Below are 19,254 nucleotides of genomic sequence, written 5' to 3'. Positions count from 1 at the left end.
ATTACAGATGCACCCACCTAACCACCATGCCCAGCTAATTTTTATATTTTTAGTAGAGACGGGGTTTCACCATGTTGGCCAGGCTGATCTCGCTGCCTTGTGTTAGAATAACACAAGAAGGACACATATGTCCTTCTTGAAGTTGGTGGTGAGAGAAATATATGCATTTTTTCCAGAATATATTTATTAGAAGTCTGCCTAGGTTCAGAAAGGCAGACTACTCTGAAACTTGCTGTGAGCTAAATCATCTGAGATTTGATGTGACTCAAATTTTACAGAACCTAGCCCAATTACTAAATAGAAGAGTTCTGTTTATTATCTGAAATTGCCCTTATAAAATTAGTACTTGCTTTCAAAATGTGAGAATCAGCAGGTGTGCATTCTCTCTGCACCTCTATCATTATTTTCTTTGTATTTATCAGCATGAAATATACATAATCTATGTTACACACATATGTGTATATGCATAACATAGTTGTAAACAAATATTCCCCACAAATTGCTGGAGGCTGTGTGATGTGATGGGAGGGACTGAGGGGAAGATGGTCTGTGGACTGCATGAACTGCTGAAAAATCCAGCAGTTACCAGGATTGATTCTCTCTATACTCAGAAAAACACCCTGATATGGTTAGTTCCCTCCAAATCTCATGTTGAAATGGAGAAGAGAAAAAGAAAGAAATGGAATCGCCAATGTTGGAGGTGGGAGGTGGTGGGTCATGGCGGCAGATCCCTCATGAATAGCTTGGCCCATCCCCTTGGTGATACCTGTGCTCTTGCTCTGAGTTCACTCAGGGTCTGGTTGTTTAAAAGAGTGTGGCATCTCCCCCCTCTCTGTCTTGTTCCTGCTCTCACCATGTGACCTGCCTGCTCCCACTTTGCCTTCTGCCTTGAGTAAAAGCTTCTTGAGGCTTCGCTGGGAGCTGAGCAGATGCCGGTGCCATGCTTATTGCACAGGCTGCAGAACCATGAGCCAGTTAAACCTCTTTTCTTTTTCAGTTACCCATTCTCAGGTATTTCTTTCTAGCAATGCAAAAATGGTGTTAACACAACCCCAAATCTCAAATAAGGAGAAGCAACAGCATTAGAAAGAGGAAACCACAATTACTGTGAGAGAAGAATGAAAGAGTCTTCTTTCTCCTTAGTTAAGCCATGAGTATTTCACCTGTCATCTGTGGGTTTTGAGAAAGCAAACTTAGCCAGCACTCTGCCGAGAACAGTTGCTAACTGCCAAGAAAACTGTAGATACCAGTGGAAACTGTGGCCTAAAAGAGTAGAACAACAGATCCATTCTCTCTTTCATTATTTCTTGATTTTTTCCCATGTCTCAGACACTGTTCTAGGCCCAGGGATATAGCTCTAAAGAAATAGGCAAGACCCCCAAATCTCATGTGCTAGAGGGAGAAAGGAGAAAATTATCAATAAGCAAATAAACCACTAAGATGATTTCAGGCTGACTGATTGGGTATAGATGCAACTTTAGACTGGTGATCAGAGAGGTTCTCTCTGAGGTGATAACTTCGACCTGCAACCTGAATATCAGAGTGGCACCAGGCATCGAATATATGGGGTCTGATATTTTGCAATGAATATTAACTAGCAAAATTGGCCCATAATTATCACACCCATCTTTATACCTATAGAGTTTAAAAATGTCACACTACGAAAGCATCTCTGAGAGGTCTGGCAACTGCCATGCAAATGCTGCAGTACAATGCAGTGTATCCTCTAGGCATTATTTGAACTTTTTGTAAAATCCATGCAGCTACCACTCATACCACTCAAATATGCAATACTCAAACAGGCATATTTCTTCTGTTAAGATAATCACCATCAACTTTGGTCCTTTCAAACTCTCTTGGCACTCTCAATGTTTAGAAGGAGTTTTAATTTGAAGAAAAAAAACTTGGGCTATGTAAGAATTTTCCTTTTTTTTTTTCTTTCTTTCTTTCTTTTTTTTTCTTGAGACGGGGTCTTGCTCTGTTGCCAGGTTGGAGTGCAGTGGCGTGATCTCGGCTCACTGCCTCCTGGGTTCAAGCAATTCTTGTGCCTCAGCCACCTTAGTAGCTGGGATTACAGGCACATGCCACTACACCCAGCTGATTTTTGTATTTTTAGTAAAGACGGGGTTTTGCTATATTGGCCAGGATGGTCTCGATCTCCTGACCTCATGATCTTCCCGCCTTGGCCTCCCAAAGTCTTAAGATTGCAGGCATGAGCCACTGTGCCTGGCCTATGTAAGAAGTTTCTTAGACGAAGAATATATACTACTACATGCTTGTCTTAGCAGGAACAAGTGTTTTTTCTTGTCCCTGATTCAAAACCATTTTGTGTTGCTTTGTGTTAGCTTTAAAATAGCAGAGATATAAGTGATAATAAAAATGCTGTATTTCTACTCTCAAAGTACTTCTATCGCAAATGACTTCCTTGTAATAGGAATACTCATTCCTGAAGCTTACTCTTGTGTGTGTAGGCAGGGTAGATGTTCATCAATGTATTATGAATGAACAATTTCAGGAACAGCAGTCAACCATATTTATTATGGTTTCTAGCAATTGCCACATTCTCAAAATTTATATTTATTTCCCATTTAATGGAAGTTGTTGACAGTCTCAGATGGGTGGTACTAAAGCTGTTTATAGCCTGGTGCAAATGAATCTCACTCTTTTCCTAGGATTTGGTATTGACGAGGACAAGAATGAAAGTAGAAAACCACTGTGTTTATGGCAAGGAGTGAGAAGAAATAGGAAATGGAAGGCCTGAGAGTTAGTTACCCCCAAAGAGAAAAACTCATGTAGAACAGGGAGACTATGTTATCAAAAAAAACGTATATTCTCATTGGTCTCCAGATAGCTGGGGCAGAAACATTTCTCTAAAAATAGGGTGTTGACATAGGAAACTATTAACATCTCTGGTAGATCATTCTATTTACTCAGAAGATTTCATGGACTTTCTTGAACAAACAGCATTTATTCCGCGAGAACCATGATAAGACATTCTTCTTGCCCTCTAGGGGCTTATAATCAAGGGGAAGGGTGGGCAGTATAGAGCAAACTAATGTTGGGAATCAATTTTCTGGGTCTGTTACATTTCTTCATGTCTTATGGACACAGGTGCAAAGGTGCAGACCACCTTTGTTTTGGGGTATCCTTCCAAGGATGTTTGTTTAGTGAACAGACTTGGAAGACAGTAAAGGAAGCTGCCTCTGGAGCAAAGGAGAGGTTTGTTTGTGGTTAAGAATAATAAATTAATGTCTCTGGGCAAAATTTAGTCAGGTTTACTGCTTATTACAAAGGATTTGGGTTCCCTGAGTTCAAGGTTCCTCTCCACAGGGCAACCCACTGCACATACAGGCATTACCTGGCGTTCTTTGTGTCTCCCCTTGGAAACTGGAGTTTAGAGAACTGGGACAAATACTGATATTCCAGCTACTGCTATATGTTTGTGTAATAAAGTCCTTTGTTTCTGACCCAGGAGTTTCATGTCTTCTGCCAGCATCCATGAATCTGATAGGTAAACATGTTAGCTTACTTTTGGATGAAATCTCAGATGCTCCACAATTCTTGACAACCAACATGCTGCCCATTTTTAATTTCAAACACAGTAGATAACTAATGATAAAATAAGGTTGACAATAAGCCATTAATATAAGTATAAGCAAATTATCATGAAGGTATATCTGATGACAGATCATTTTGGTTGGAGAACACATGGGAAGACCTAGAAAGCAGAATTTGAATGGGGCCTTGAAGGAAGGGTAAGACTTCAACAGTTGGAGTATCAGAGAATGGCATTACTAGTAGTGGGAACAGTCTGAGTAAAGTCTAAGGACATGTTAGGCAAGGAGAGACTGGTTATACTGGTGGGTAGGGTCAGGAGAAAAGAAGATCGAGCAAGAAGCCTTGAAAAAGGAATAGCATCCAACTTTCTGGGAGGACTGTGTAATGTTTTTGCTTTTTTTTCTTCCTTGGAATCATGGAAGTTTTTTTTTTTTTTTTTTACAAGAAAGTTTTACAATTTAAGTACTTTGTACTGAAGAAGTGACTTTGGTGCTAGAAAAAAATAACACTGAAATAATTTCTACCATTCAAAACTGAGGGTTGTCATTGTCTTAAAGTTTCTAGACAAAGGTGGTTTTTCTTGATTGCTTTAAGGAGGAAGAATACACACTAGCACTGTCAATTCACTACACTGTTCAATGCCAACTTGCATGCAAGGTAGGTGGTATGGTGGTATCACTTGGACAATAAGAATCCAGAGCATTTTCTGTTTGTCCAATGTAATCTATGACTCTAGAAAATGAAAATACTTTTCTTGGCAAAGAAGCGCAACTTCCCATTCTGAGCAGCTGCTCAGACCACTGGACTTATTCAAGGGGGCATCCCAATAATGTTACACAGCAAGTCTCTAGTCTCTTCCTGTCACAGAGAAAGAAATCCAGCTAAATATACACATAATTTCCAGAAATACAGTCTGAAGAATGTAGCCTTCATCTCTTGAAAGGCCTTAGTAAATGTCAGTGATCTAAAAAGTACACTCCGATGCTACATCAAGGACCATGCTTGCTAGAAACAGCTCCTTTACAATTTGAGGAAAAGAGTCAGAAATGAAATGTAGGAATATAGCTTTTAAGACATCTTAGCAGTTGATTCTTGATAGGATTGATGTTTAAAAGTTCTAGCATTAATGATATTTACAATAGCACAATATGAAAGCATCAAGGTCACTTCCCAAATGTTCTTTCACTATGTTGCTTTCCAGAAGGGTAAATATGACAGAGTGTCTAGAAGCTGCCTAACAGTGGTTTTATCATAAATTCTGAGTGATAAATGACTTTCAGACAGTCCTAAGCATCCCAAAATGGGCTCTAATAATACTGAGAGAAAATTTTATGATGAATACAAATCACCCCTAAAGCCCATCATACATCATGCTGAGTAATATCACAATAAGAACAGGAAGGAAAATGAAACTTTAAATAGGCATATGCTTTTATGTACTTTGACTTGAATTTGTATTCTTCTACCCACTCCCTCAATCTAACAATAAATATTACTCTGGAAAATAAGAAAACACCTTAAACATTTCTTGGAAAATTTGATTTGTAAAAAAACAACACAAAATCGGTACTATAAGAGATTAACATTACAATTTTTCTTATTGGTTAAATCGAGAATAATGATAATGCTTTGCACATGCTCCCTTTTGAAAAGAGTTTTACATGTATTCTCATTTGAACTTTATAATAACTTTAAGTAACAGATATTCCCATTTTATAGACAAAGGAATCAGTACATTTAAATGACACTGGCTAGCTCACAGGTTAATGAATGATAAAACCAGGAGTAGGAATTTTGGTCTCTTGAAAATTGAATAATAGTCTTACCAACTACCTAAGGAGTAGGAACTCTGGTCTCTTGAAAATTGAGTATTAGTCTTAACCAACTACCTAAGTTCAACATCAATTAATTTTGGGGCCACTGTTACAGTAAATATTGCTGTGTAAAAAGTGATCCCCTAACTTGCAGGTGTTTTGTTTGATGTTGGTCATGACTTTGTGGCTCAGGAGTCTGAGAAGAGCTTGGCTAGGCAGGTCTCACTGGGGGTCTTTCACGCAGTGGCAGTCTAGGTGTCAGCAAGGGCTGCAGTCATCCGGGACCCAGCTGGGCTGGGTGTTCCAGAGCATCACTCACATTTGACTCACTTTGTCGGAGTCTGGCTGTTGACTGGGAGCCCAACTGGAGCTCTCTCTAGAGCCCCTAAAACAAGCCTGTCCAGTATGCTGTCTCAGAGTGGTAGGACTTCTTGCACAATGTCCAGCCTCCCGCAAAGAGAGCATCTCCAAAGAATTGGGACAAAGGACACAACCTTTTATAATCTAACATGGGAAGCCACATGGTATTTCTTCCATTGCACTTCATTTGTTGAAGCAGTCCCAACGTATTTTTTTTTTTTGTCAGAAGTGTTAATTTGTGACTTTTATTTCTTAACTATCACTATCCCTAACGTCATATTTCCCCTCTGCTTTCATTTGAGCCAAATGTAATACTTATTAATATATCTGACCTGAATTTATGATAAATTGCCTAATAAAACTCAAACACCAAACCCAATCCATTCCTTTGGAGGTAAGATAAACTCTGATTCCATCTCTTTAAAAAATCTACTTAATTTGCTTTTGTGTTCAAAATAAAACAATTTTGATTAAGAAACTGCCATTCTACCATTAGTTAAGCCCACATAGAATAACAACAGAAGAAAAGTGATTCCAAAGAGAAGAGAAAACAGAATCACCTGGTCTCTCAAGTAAGTGAGCTCAGTGCTTTTTGTGCACTTTACTTTCTGTGCAAATGACAAGAAAGATAAAGGAGTCAACTTCTGTGAAGTTTATAAAAATAGTTATTTTTTTCACTTGATGGCAGTTTGGTACCTTTTTAAAAAGCTGCTTGGAAAGAAAGTAGATCACCTCGTTGGATTGAAAACATTCCCTCTAACTAATGGTACTAGGCAGTGAATTACAACATTGTCTTCTCAGTATGCTCTATGGCCAGAATGGTATGCACACACACATTACTCTGTATCAATTATTTTTTACATTCAGGTGACCTGCTTATAAATGATAGTTGGGGAAAAGTAAAATTAAATTTAAGATACTTAATTTGGTTTTATGCAATAGCTTACATTTGTGTTCCATGTTAAAGTTTTTCGAGTGTTTTCCCAGCTTTGATTCTTTTGATCCTCACAACCACCTTGGAAGATAGAATCGCTATTTGTAATTCACATTTTGCTGATAACAAATGAGGTTTGTAAAGGCTGAATGGCTTGCCCACAAAGCTCCTAAAAGTAGGCAGAAGGAGAACTAGAATCAAGACCTGCTTTATCCAGTGCCCTCTCTATTTTTTTTATTTTTTTATTTTTTGAGGAGTCTGGCTCTGTCACCCAGGCTGGAGTGCAGTGGTGCGATCTTGGCTCACTGCCTCCTGGGTTCAAGAAGGCAGTGAGTCTCCTTGACCTGTGCCTCCTGGTTTCAAGCAATTCTCCCACCTCAGCCTCCAGAGTAGCTGGGATTACAGCCGTGTGGCACCATGCCTGGCTAATTTTTTTTTTTTTTTTTTGTATTTTTAGTAGAGATGGGTTTTTGCCATGTTGGCCAGGCAGGTCTTGAACTCCTGACCTCAAGAGATCCACCTGCCTCGGCCTCCCAAAGCGTTGGGATTACAGGCGTGAGCCACCGCGGCCAGCCTCCAGTGCTTATTCTATCAATCTGCAAATGGAGGAAGAGCAACAGGATAGTACAAAAGAGGAATCTTGTAAGTTCAGGTATTTGGCCAACATAGGCCTGAGTGAATTTAAAAATCCAGGTTATTAGGAGAACTCAAGGTGTTTCAGGAAAAGAAAATATGTGGCAGAAAAAAAAAGTAGAGGGAATAAAGAATTAGTTCAGGATTTGAATAGCAGGCAGTAACCCAGTGATATGCTTTAAAATCTCCCTTTAGCCTTTATTTGTGTCGCATACAATGACCAGACTAAGCCACTCTTATTTTTCCTCTAGAATTCTCTGGAACTAATTAATTGATAGATCTCTTGTGTCAGTTCTTCTCAAGTTCAGCAGGTTGTTTGGAGCATTAACCCTCATAGGCATTGAGAAAGAAAAGAAACAGTCTGCAAGACATAATTGCAAATATGTGAAATTATGCGGGTGAATGGTAATATGTGAAAATGAAATAGCTGAGCTAGGACTATTGGGAGACACTCTGTTGTTGTTTTTGTTGTTGTCGTTGTTGTTGTTTTTTGCTTGTTTGTTTTTAAGAAGTTGTTAACATTTGTATTTTCAGTTTTGAAATAAACCTGACTAATTCCTCAAAGCCTAGCTTCGAGTAAAGTGATGATACAGAGAACATGGAGACAGCAGAGATATCATAATATCTGCACTGCTGCCTAGATGATTGTGAATTTTGCTCTACTTTTTGTTTTGTGATCATTTACAAGTTAGTGATGAAAGGAGATTTTATGTGGCTCTAAAGTTGATTTTATGTGGCTCTAAAGTTGATTCTTGTTGAGTATACATTGAATCCACACACCCCCATATACTAAGAAATGTTGTTTACTTGAAGACAAATTAGTCTCCGAGCCCCATTCTAACTGCCTAAAGGGGAACTCAATCTCCGTCATTATGAGTGCCCTTCTAGTTTAGGGTCCTCAATGTCCCTTAGGCAGGGGAAGACTCACCCAGAGCAGCCTAGATGTGGACACTCCTCCTATGACCAGCCCACCCATACGCCTTACATGTGTTCATGTTCAGACCCATGTATCCTCTGAGGTTCAGCTTTGCTGCTGTTGTGCCCCTCACAGCCTGGGACAAAGCTGAGACCCTCTAACTGGGTCCAGTCCACCGAGCTCACACTGCAGTGGTTTCCTTCTAGAGCACTGTGCTCAAAGGCACTGGTCTCCCTGCCTTCTGCTCTAGTAGAGACCCCTAGAGGAGCTCAGGATTCTTGAAAACAAAGGTCACGAGAAAGCGTTCACCACAAACCACACTTGCTCCCTGCCTTCCTTCTGCACAAAGCTTCCCTCGCGCACGGGGTACAAAGGGCTAGCTACGTGCTTGGTCAAGTCAGAGAGAAGCAAGAGGAAAGCAGCAATTCAAATCCATATAGCTATAAATTAGGCAACCAGAATAATTTTCATCTCCTGGCCCTCTAGAAAAGCAGATATGAAGTTGCCAAAAATGCAAGATCTGACCATTTCTTTCTCAATATTCCCTTTCTTCGTTTTTATAGCTTTAAAATGGAAACGATCTCTGAAGGGGTTAAGCCTCATCCATTCCCTGGTGTGAATATTCTAGTCAAATGAACATCATTCTTAATTACTAAAGTAGAAATATTTGACTGGGGTGGGTGGAAGGAGGAGAGAAGGGAGAGAGGTCAGGGCTAAAAGGGGCAACCCACAGGCAGAATGGGAGAGTGGGGAAGCATGGGCTAGCAGAGGACAAACACGAGGACTGCAAATAGTGGTGGTTTGGAAGCTGATAAACTTTTGATTTTCCCAACTCATGGCCTCTCTCTTAATCCAGACCATCTAACCCAGCTTTGTGTTTTCCTGCATCTTTCCTATAAGCGGGGCTCCCGCAGAAACTTCTCTGTTCCTCTGATCCCCTAACCTGTGACTGTCATCTATGGCAGCAGTACTGCCATACTGTTTTATTGTTTATTTGTTTGTTTTTGTTTTTGTTTTTGAGGTGGAGTCGTGCTCTGTCCCCCAGGCTGGAGTGCAGTGTCTCGATCTCGGCTCACTTCAACCTCCACCTGCCTGGTTCAAGCAATTCTTCTCCCTCAGCCTCCCGAGTAGCTGGGATTACAGGCACATGCTGCCATGCCTGGCTAATGTTTTGTATTTGTGGTAGAGACAGGATTTCACCAGACTGGTCTGGAACTGCTGACCTCGTGATCCTCCTGCCTCAGCCTCCCAAAGTGCTGGGATTACAGGCGTGAGCCACCGCACCTGGCCCATACTGTTCTTATCCAGAGTACAAATGGCTTCTAGATTGCAATGTTTTTGTTATAGTGATAAATATTTAATGCCTGAGCATATACTCTTTGGCATCAATAAATTATAAGGAACTGGAAAATATTCTTTTTTTTTTTCCCCAAGACAGAGTCTTGCTCTGTCTCCAGGCTGAAGTGCAGTGGTACGATCTCAGCTCACTGCAACCTCTGCCTGCTGGGATCAAGCAATTCTCCTGCCTCAGCCTCCGAGTAGATGCCATTACAGGCATGCGTCACCATGCCCAGCTAATTTTTTGTATTTTTTTAGTAGAGACAGGGTTTCTCCGTGATGGCCAGGCTGATCCTGAACTCCTGACCTCAGGTGATCCACCCACCTCGGCCTCCCAAAGTGCTGGAATTACAGACATGAGCTACTGCACCTGGCCATGGCCTGGAAAAGATTTGTGTGTTTTCTCAGCTTTCTTAAATTACTTTGTTTGGGAATCATTGCAAAGCATACACTACACTGTGTTACCTCCTTAACTACCTGAATTCCTTTTTCATGAGCTTTGCCTACCAACTCAATCCTTTAAAGCAGTCTCTGATTCAGTAAATGACACTCTCACTTACCCAGTATTTCAAGCCTTAACCTGGAGTTTCTGCTTACTCCTTCTGAACTGACTCCATGAAAATTCTATGTTGTTTCACCTCCCTCTTCCCTTGAATTCATCTGTCTTTTCTGCCTTTGGTTCAGCAGAGGCCACCATCATTTCCTGTCTGTGATGACTGTCGTAGCTGCCCTCTTCTCCTATTCTTGCTTCCTTCCAGTGCCTCTTCCTCACTGAGGGCAGATTTACCTTATTAAAATGTATATTGGATCAAGGGATTTCTCTTTTCAAAACTTTTCAGTGGCATTTCATTGGCCATAGGGTAAAGCCTTCCCTCCATTAAATATTTTCGTATCCCTCAATGGCGTACTGATTATTCTCCAACCATACCACTTACTGCTCTCTTGAAAGTCTTTGTGGAACTGTCATTTCTTCTCCACCAGATTGTGAGGCCCTGTCTGCCTTATTGCTCACAGCACCTTCAGCACTAAGCACAGTGGACAGCGGAGGCTCACTCAACATTTGTAGAAACTGATGAATAAATGAATTCACTTTAAAATACATTTCTGAGCATCACATATTAAGCAATTAAGATAACAAGGCTGGCCGTGGTGGCGCATGCCTGTAATCTCAGCACTTTGGGAGGTCGAGGCAGGCAGATCACGAGGTCAGGAGATCGAGACCATCCTGGCCAATGTGGTGAAACCCCATCTCTACTGAAAATACAAAAATTAGCCCGTCGTGGTGGCACGCTCCTGTAGTCCCAGCTACTCAGGAAGCTGAGGCAGGAGAATCGCTTGAACCTACGAAGGTGAATTTTGATGTGAGTTATGAGTTTGCATGAGATGTGAGTTATTTGACATAAGCTATGAGCTATGAGTTTTGATATTGATTAAGAATGCTGACGTTTGAACCAGATGATCTGGTTTCAGATCTTGGCTCTGGCTCTGGCACATTCCTTGGAAAAGTTATTTAACCTCTATGGTCTTCAGGTTCCTCATCTGGACAATGGCAATAATAAAATATTTACTTCATAGGGTTATTGTTAGGATAAAAGAAGTAAACATATTAAAATCTTTAGAATTGTACATAAGTGGAATATAAGTGTTAATTATTATTAGCATCCAAATAAGACAGCTCTTAATGTTCAAAGGTAGTGAAGGATATCCACAAGTTTTTAAATCCCTATTGTATACCATGTGTTTATATGCAATATTTAAATATCATTTGTTCAATTAAGCTTAGAAGAATAAATGGAAAGAAACAGCAGTTTTAAAAGCAGCTGTGGACTCATGCATGGTTTTGTGATAATCACAATAGTAGCACTGTTTGTAATGTCCTCATTAGTGTTGGTCAAGATGGTGACAATGGACCCTGGGATACAATTATATTTTCTGCCTACGTTTAAATTGACATGAAAGAGCAAGACAGCAAGCAGGTAACTATTAACCCCTCTTGCTCAGTGAGGTAAGTATCTGATAATGAGTTACAGGAAGGTATTTTGGAGAAAAAAACATATTTCTAAGTAAATCTAGTCTTCCAGATAACAGCCTGGAAGATAACTTTTTCTCTTAAAGTTAAGTCTATTATCTAAAACCAGGAGCAATAAATAGAGTCATAGGTTTTCACAAAAGTCCTTGTTAGAAAGTCAGTCATAGAAGGTGTGAACAAGAGAATTAGGTCTTGTGTTTTAACATTAGAAGAAGAAAAGAAAACAAGGATTTTGTCCTAAAGTAATGTGGCAAAAGTAAAGTAGGGTACTGGTTTTGCTTTGCATTCAATAAAAAGCATTTAATGGAACTAAGGAACTAGCACTAATGACATTTTGAAGTCCTGCTGGATAAAACTTATTCTAATTTGCTGTTAATACACAAATCACAAAAAAAGTTACTCAATATACAAATAACGCAGTAACAATGATCATGCTTTACAAGTGGATCTTGAGTTATAGAATAAAAACAGTACCCTTGCCTTAAAACTATCAACTCTTTGATCATATTTAGTTCTTCAGGAGGATGTTAGTATAATTTTTTTCCATTTCGATTTTACCCCAGCTTCAAAATTTAGTATGAGAAGGAAGGTGAAAAAACAGGTCTATTAACATATTGAGCAACTGCTTCTTATTTCCTTAGAATTATCTCTTCTCAAATTGCTTGACTTTCCAAATCTAGGCAGGCACCAAGTGTATTTGACTTTTCCCTTTGCAGCCTGTCTCTTATCTTACTGTTTTTGTTACTATAGTCTACAATAGTGTAGACTCTTATCATTGCCATGTCTGGACTATAGATGCTTCTTGAGTTATAATGGGATTACGTCAGGATAAACCCACAGTAAGTAAAAAATGCCGTAAGTCTAAGATGCATTTAATACCGCGATAAGCCCATGGAAGAGTCAAGCTACATAAGTTGGGAACCATCCGTATTGCAAATACTCCTATTTTCTCCCATTCCAATCCATATAGCACACACTGCTCATGAACTAATCTTCATAAAACACATCTCTACTAAAACTCTTCAGTAGTTTTCTACAGAGTTAGGTCTAGTTCCTTAAATGATTGGATCCCATCCCAACACCTTATTTCATATTCAAGATCCCACATCAATTGACCCTTCACTGTACAATGTGATGTCTCACTGTCCTCAAACTATGGGCTCCATAATTTGAGGTGAGTTTTCCTTCCATCCTCTGCATATAGGCCAGGGGAAATCCTGTCTCCACACTTTTGCTTCAGGAGCCTCCTTTGCCTAGAACAACTCCTTACCAGTCCAGAGCTTACATTTCCCTAAGGTCTCACTAGTATCCTTACTGTTGTGTGAAGATTATCTGGAAAATTCTAGCTCATACCAATGTCTTCTTTTTCTGAATCCTGACAGCATTTCTGGTAACACATTATATCAATGTTAAACAATTATTTCCACTGGTTTCTAACTTTTTTATTAAATTAAGATCTTCTGTATTATAAAATTTGAGTAATCCCTCGTAGGCTGTATTTAGACAGTGAAAATGAAAATGAAAAGATGATTAGTTCAGGCCAGGCGTGATGGCTCACGCCTGTAATCCCAGCACTTTAGGAGGCCGAGGTGGGTGGATCACCTGAGGTTAGAAGTTTGAGACCAGCCTGGCCAACATGGTGAAACCCTGTCTCTACTAAAAATACAAAAACAAATTAGCTGGGTGTGGTGGCACATGCCTGTGATCTCAGCTACCTGGGAAGCTGAGGCAGTAGAATCGCTTGAACTTGGGAGGCAGAGGTTTCGGTGAGCCAAGATAGCCCCACTGCACTCCAGCCTGGGCAACAGAGCAAGACTTTCTCTCAAAAAAAAAAAAAAAAAAAAAAAGATTAGTTCAAATATCTAATGAACTTTAGTATGTCCCCACAACCAATCCAGACTTTTTAAAACAACCCATCCAAATAGCTCAGAGGAGTGACTAGAGAGTAGATGGGAAACAAATAAAAAAGCACATCTTCATCTCTATCTACCTCCCCCTAACCAAATCCCTGTAGGGAGCTCCTTGCATGTATGGCTTTAGGATCATTTTGTCTCTCAGAGGTCTTCTGCGCTCATGTCCATTTTTCCTTCTCTATTCTCAACAGTTACAAAAGTTCATCAAAGGTTTGTTTGCTCTGATGGAGCATTAGTGTCTCCATGATACAGTACCTTTGACATAGTACCTTTGACATGACATAGCTCACTATGCTGGTTGAGGAAGGATGAACTTCACCCTAAACAATATTAAATTTAGCTCCCTCCACCCAATAAGTTAAATATTGAAAAACAATTTGTAAACTAAAAATTCTGGAGAGCCAATTTTGTAAAAATATAAGATTTATATTCAGAGGCCCAGTTAAAAATAATGAAGACATTGTGTAGACAATTTAAGGAGAATAGAAAGGACTAAATTATTTATATCATTCAATTTTACTGTGGTAGGAAATCAGAAAGCCAAGTTTGCATAAATGCTTTCAAACAAATATTAAAGGCCTTAATAAAAATAAATTGAAGGGGCTGAGCATGGTGGCTCATGCCTGTAATCTCAGTACTTTGGGAGGCCGAGGAGGGTGGATCATGTGAGGTCAGGCGTTGAAGACCAGCATGGCCAACATAGTAAAACCGTGTCTCTACCAAAAAATACAAAAATTAGCAGGGTGTGGTGGCATGTACCTGTAATCCCAGCTACTCAGGTAGCTAAGGTGGGAGGATTGCTTGCATCTGGGAGGCGGAGGTTGCACTGAGCTGAGATCCCAAGATCACGCTACTGCACTCCAGCCTGGGTGACAGAGTGAGACCCTGTTTCCATAAAAATAAAAATAATAAAAATAAAATAAAATAAATAAATACATTGAAGGTTGAATAAGAAGCATGGCAGCAAATGAAATAATTTGGAAATAATTTGAATGTCAATGATTGGAAGATCAAAAGGGGCATGGAGCATGCAGATTAGAAAGTCTACAGGAAGAGTCAAAAAGATGGAAGGAGAAATAGCATTGTGCAAAGAAAAACAGATACCATCATAGCATAAAAATCGAACCATGTAAAGTATGTGCTTTGTATTAGTCCATATAATTTTTTCAAAACTGGCAATGAAATATATTGCAGAGATTTTTTGACAAGGATAAATTATGTTAAGGTAGAAGGATTGGTAGTGATAAGGAGAAATGCAAACACAAAAATGTAGTAATTGCTTATAATGTAAGACTTTATCCACACTATATTGGTAAAATCTCTCCTTGGGCTAGAATAGTTTAGGGAAGGATAAATGGGTATAGGCTTGGACCTGAGCAGTGAACAGAAATCCTTCCTGGAAGTATCTGTGGGTTAAGTCCTACTATCAATGTCTTCTTGGAGAGGAAACACTTTTTTAAAATCCATCCACTTGGTTACTCAACTTTAAAAAACAAACTATGGCAAAATGCGGAAATTGTAAAGCAGAGTCAATAATCAGCAGGAAATCTGTACAGTCTTTGAAAACACCCCGGAGCAAACTCAGGAAAAGTGTGTGCTATGAATCAAAAAGAAAGACTGTGTAACTCCTTGCTCTTGCCACCGTCCACTCTCATCTTTCGTCTGCCCACCTTTCTGCTTTCCTCTAACCTCTTTTTTTCTTTTCCCATCACTACCCGCCTCCAACTTCTTACACAGAGAAACTCACAAATAGCCCAGTTAACTGGCAAGTAATATAGGCTAGTATTATCAAAAACATATCTTTTCAAAGCTGGTAAGTTTTTCCAAATGAAAACAAGACAAAGAAAACCCACATATATTGTGGCAGGTTAGGAACAATCTAAGAATTTAGAAAGTCAGAGATAATTTAAGATATCCAAATCTCTCAAACTGAAGCTACTGGCATTCTTTTATTCTTCTCTTCTTTGTTTCCTGGATCTCTCTTTGCAAGTGAATTGCCCCGAATCAAGATGGTGAAGACTGCAACTTCTGGAGCGTCTCTTGTAAGCCAAAATAAATGTATTTCCTTTGACGCTTGAAGCAACAAGTAAGATAGATATTACAACCGTTATCTTGAAAATGAAAGCATTAAAGCTCAAAGACCTTCAGTGATTTGCCCAGGGCCACCGAGCTGAGCTGAGCTGGCGAGTGGGCGGCAGTGGATCTTAACCCATATTTGTCTGTGTTCCTTTCGTCACAGCCCACGGTTCCCCCCAGCGGACCTTACTGCCTCTTATCCATGTTATTGCAAGAGCTTTCCTGCTTTTAGTCTCAGACTTTTCTTTCAACCCAGCCTTCACGTTATTTACAATATAATTTGCCCAATCAAAGCTTTCGTATCTGAAATAAGTTGGGACATCTATTTGATCTGTACTTTCAGAAGAATATGGTGGACGGGAAAAGGGTTATAAGGAGTGCAATTACAGAAATCAAGAGAGAGCAGAGACAGTGAATGACATTCGACTAACTGAATTAGGACTCTGCAAAGTTGAAGTGGAGAAGAGATGCGACAGAAGCCAAAAATGTTAGAAGAAAGGGAAGGGAGTGAAGAGATGTGGCAGTGAGTCTGGAAAATGCCATGGAGGTGAAAGGGGTGATGAATGAGGGAAACTTTAAAGGTCTAAAAGGAAGAGCAGCTAATAGGATGTATATAAAACTTCTAGAAAAGTCTACTATTTTGAGACAGTAAGTGTAAAAATCATAAATGACTTCAGGTTGGCTTTGGACACATTTATGGGTCATAGTCTTATAAAATTCTATTAATGGAAGCCTCTGATATTTGGAATAAACTTTAATTTTTCTGAGGTGAATATCATCAGGGACAATTATTCTTTCTTTTTTAAAGGACACTTTGCAGCTATGGTCAGAGATAGCGTTACAGGCAGAATCGTTGAGAATCTCACCCTGTGGGGAAAGGTAGCGTAGCTCGATTCTGTCTGTGACTCTGCCACTGACTCTACGTGGTGGTCAATTTACATGTTCTTTCTAAGTCTGAGGTTGAATATCTGCAGAACGAGGGGAATGATAATTTCTGCCTCAGAGAATGATTATGAAAACTAAAAAAAAATGTATATATATGGGCTTGGCACAGTGCTTAGGAGATGGTAAGCATTTGCATGCTTACCATTTGAATGCTTAACAACTGAATAATTGTTAAGTATCTGTGAGCCTTCCCTATGATTTTGAAGGAAGGAAGAAAAACAAGGAAGCAGTTAAGGAAGAAAAAAGAGAGAAAGACAGTAAAGAAGAAAGGGAGGAAGGGAGGGAGGGAAGAAGGAAGGAAGGAAGGGAGGGAGGGAGGGAGGGGAAATGGAGGGAGGGAAAAGGGACTTTTTTAAAAAAAAACTGGAAATAAGGCAGGAGATTGCAAACAAGAAATTTGTAGTGTAAGGAAAGTAAAATAAACTGAACATCAAAATTGCTCAGTAAACATGAAAACTGGATGTGAAAAATTAAATGAATAGAAATGATTGAAACAGAAAGTAACCAAATAATCTGACAGGTTAATGTATCATTAGGTAACCATTTGCAAGGAAGAAAAGGCAATAAAATAAAATAAAAAATTGCAGATGTAACTTTTTCTCCAAGATATTCCCGAAATGGCACTAGGCACTGTCACAGATAAAAGCCTACTGAGCTTGAATTTACACAGTTTAGACATTCCAGCCTAGTGGTCCAATAAGAAAATAGGAAGCCGAGGACTGCAATTAGATATAAAGGTGGTTATGGAAAGAATCGCCATGCTTGGACTGGCTTAATATTGCTTCGCTATTTCATAACATTCTCATGTGTAGTTAGTTTAAATAACATATTTGAAACAATGGTAATAAAAAGGAAAGTGAAAATAATCTTAATAAATAAAAGAAAAGCAGATATTACGAAGTCAGTTAAACATCAGGCCTGACCTTTTACTATTTGTCCGAAAGCATCCGGAGAGTGAATTTAGCCAATTTTAATGGAAACTTTAACTGCTTCATGCTCAATAAGGCTATGAAGTTGTTCCCTGTGGCAGCTCTGAAAGACAACTGTGGAAAACCAGTTATGCCTGAGACATTTATTTCCAGCCATTTCCTTTGCCTGCCTGAAATTCTTCTTCATGTCATCAATCTCTTGATATACTCTTAAAAAATCATTATCCTCTTCTTCTGACCTGGAGGAATTTTCTTTCTCTTTCAGACTCTGAAAGAGAGCGGTTACTCTTTCGGGTTATATCAGACTATTTGATAACAGCTGAGAACTACAATCTCTGTGAAGGGAGAAAAACACCTTTTCCCCCATGCCCAAATTCTTATCTTAAATTCCGTATAGTGAAGTGTTCAAATGATATTTTGTGAATAGTTTTATCACTGGGCATAGTTTTATCAACCAGGCTGGAGGCTGGTGAACTGTGGCCCGTGAACTGGATGCAGATGGTTGACAACAGCCCTCTTAGTGTCATTAGTCATCTGAGACTCTTGGCCATTTTTATTTCTTTAAGGGAAGAGTTTGCTCAGATGTGAGAGGTTAGCATCAAAAAATAAAAGGTTGTCTTGATAAGTGTTTTAAGTTTTTCATGGGAAAAGGCGTTATAAACAGAAAGCCTTTTTTTTCTTTTCTTTCTTTTCTTTCTATTTTTTTTTTTTTTTTTTGAGACGGAGTCTCACTCTGTCACCAGGCTGGAGTGCAGTGGCGCAATCTCAGCTCACTGCAACCTCTGTCTCCCGGGTTCAAGCGATTCTCCTGCCTCAGCCTCCCGAGTAGCTAGGACCCCAGGCGCCCGCCACCACGCCCAGTTAAGTTTTGTATTTTTAGTAGAGATGGGATTTCACCATGTTGGCCTGGATGGTCTCAATCTCTTGACCTGGTATGATCCACCCACCTCGGCCTCCCAAGTGCTGGGATTGCAGGCATGAGCCACTGCTCTTGGCCAGAAAACCTTATTTTTATTACACTATTAACCTTTGCTTCATGGTCTAATTTTCATCAGGAAGTTCTGTCACTTATATAGAGAGAGCTATTTTGTCATTTATAGAAACAAGTTTCACTCTTCGTCCACATGATGCCAGAGTATCCTATTAAGTAAAATTCAAAATCTAGCAAAGTGCTATGTGGGAGGAGGAATGTAATAAATTACAATATGATTTTCTGTACCTTCTTATTAGAAAATATAAGAAAAATGTATATTCTTTTCCAACAACAAGTTCATATATTAATTAATAATCATTTTAAGGCCAAGCACAGTGACTCACACCTGTAATCCCAACATTTTGGGAGGCCTAGGTGGGCAGATCACTTGAGACTAGGTGCCTGAGACCAGCCTGGGCAAAATGGTGAGATGCTATCTCTAAAAAAATACACACATACACACACACACACAAATTAGCAGGGCCTGATGGTGCATGTCTGTAGTCCCAGCTACTCAGGGCCTGAGGTGAGAGGACATTTGATTCCAGGAGGAGGTTGCAGTGAGCCAAGATTGCATCACTGGCCGGGCGTGGGGGCTCACGCATGTAATCCCAGCACTTTGGGAGGCCGAGGCAGCCAGATCACCTGAGGTCAGGAGTTCAAGACCAGCCTGGCCAACATGGTGAAATCTCGTTTCTACTAAAAATACAAAAATTAGCTGGATGCAGTGGTGCACGCCTGTAATCCCAGCTATGCGGGAGGCTGAGGCAGGATAATTGCTTAAACCCAGGGGCAGAGGTTGTGGTGAGCCGAGTTTGCACCACTGCACTCCAACC

General features: G+C 39.8%; 1 long non-coding RNA gene across 1 annotated transcript in view; it reads left to right on the top strand.

The window, feature by feature from the left end:
• LOC103236568 (uncharacterized) overlaps positions 1–19,254 on the top strand; it is a 50,710-nt gene that overhangs the window by 19,333 nt on the left and 12,123 nt on the right. The gene's annotated exons all lie outside the window — the stretch shown is intronic.

The sequence above is a fragment of the Chlorocebus sabaeus genome, chromosome 7, assembly GCF_047675955.1.
Source record: "Chlorocebus sabaeus isolate Y175 chromosome 7, mChlSab1.0.hap1, whole genome shotgun sequence".
Taxonomy (NCBI): Eukaryota; Metazoa; Chordata; class Mammalia; order Primates; family Cercopithecidae; genus Chlorocebus; species Chlorocebus sabaeus.
This window is presented reverse-complemented; position numbering and strand designations above follow the sequence as displayed.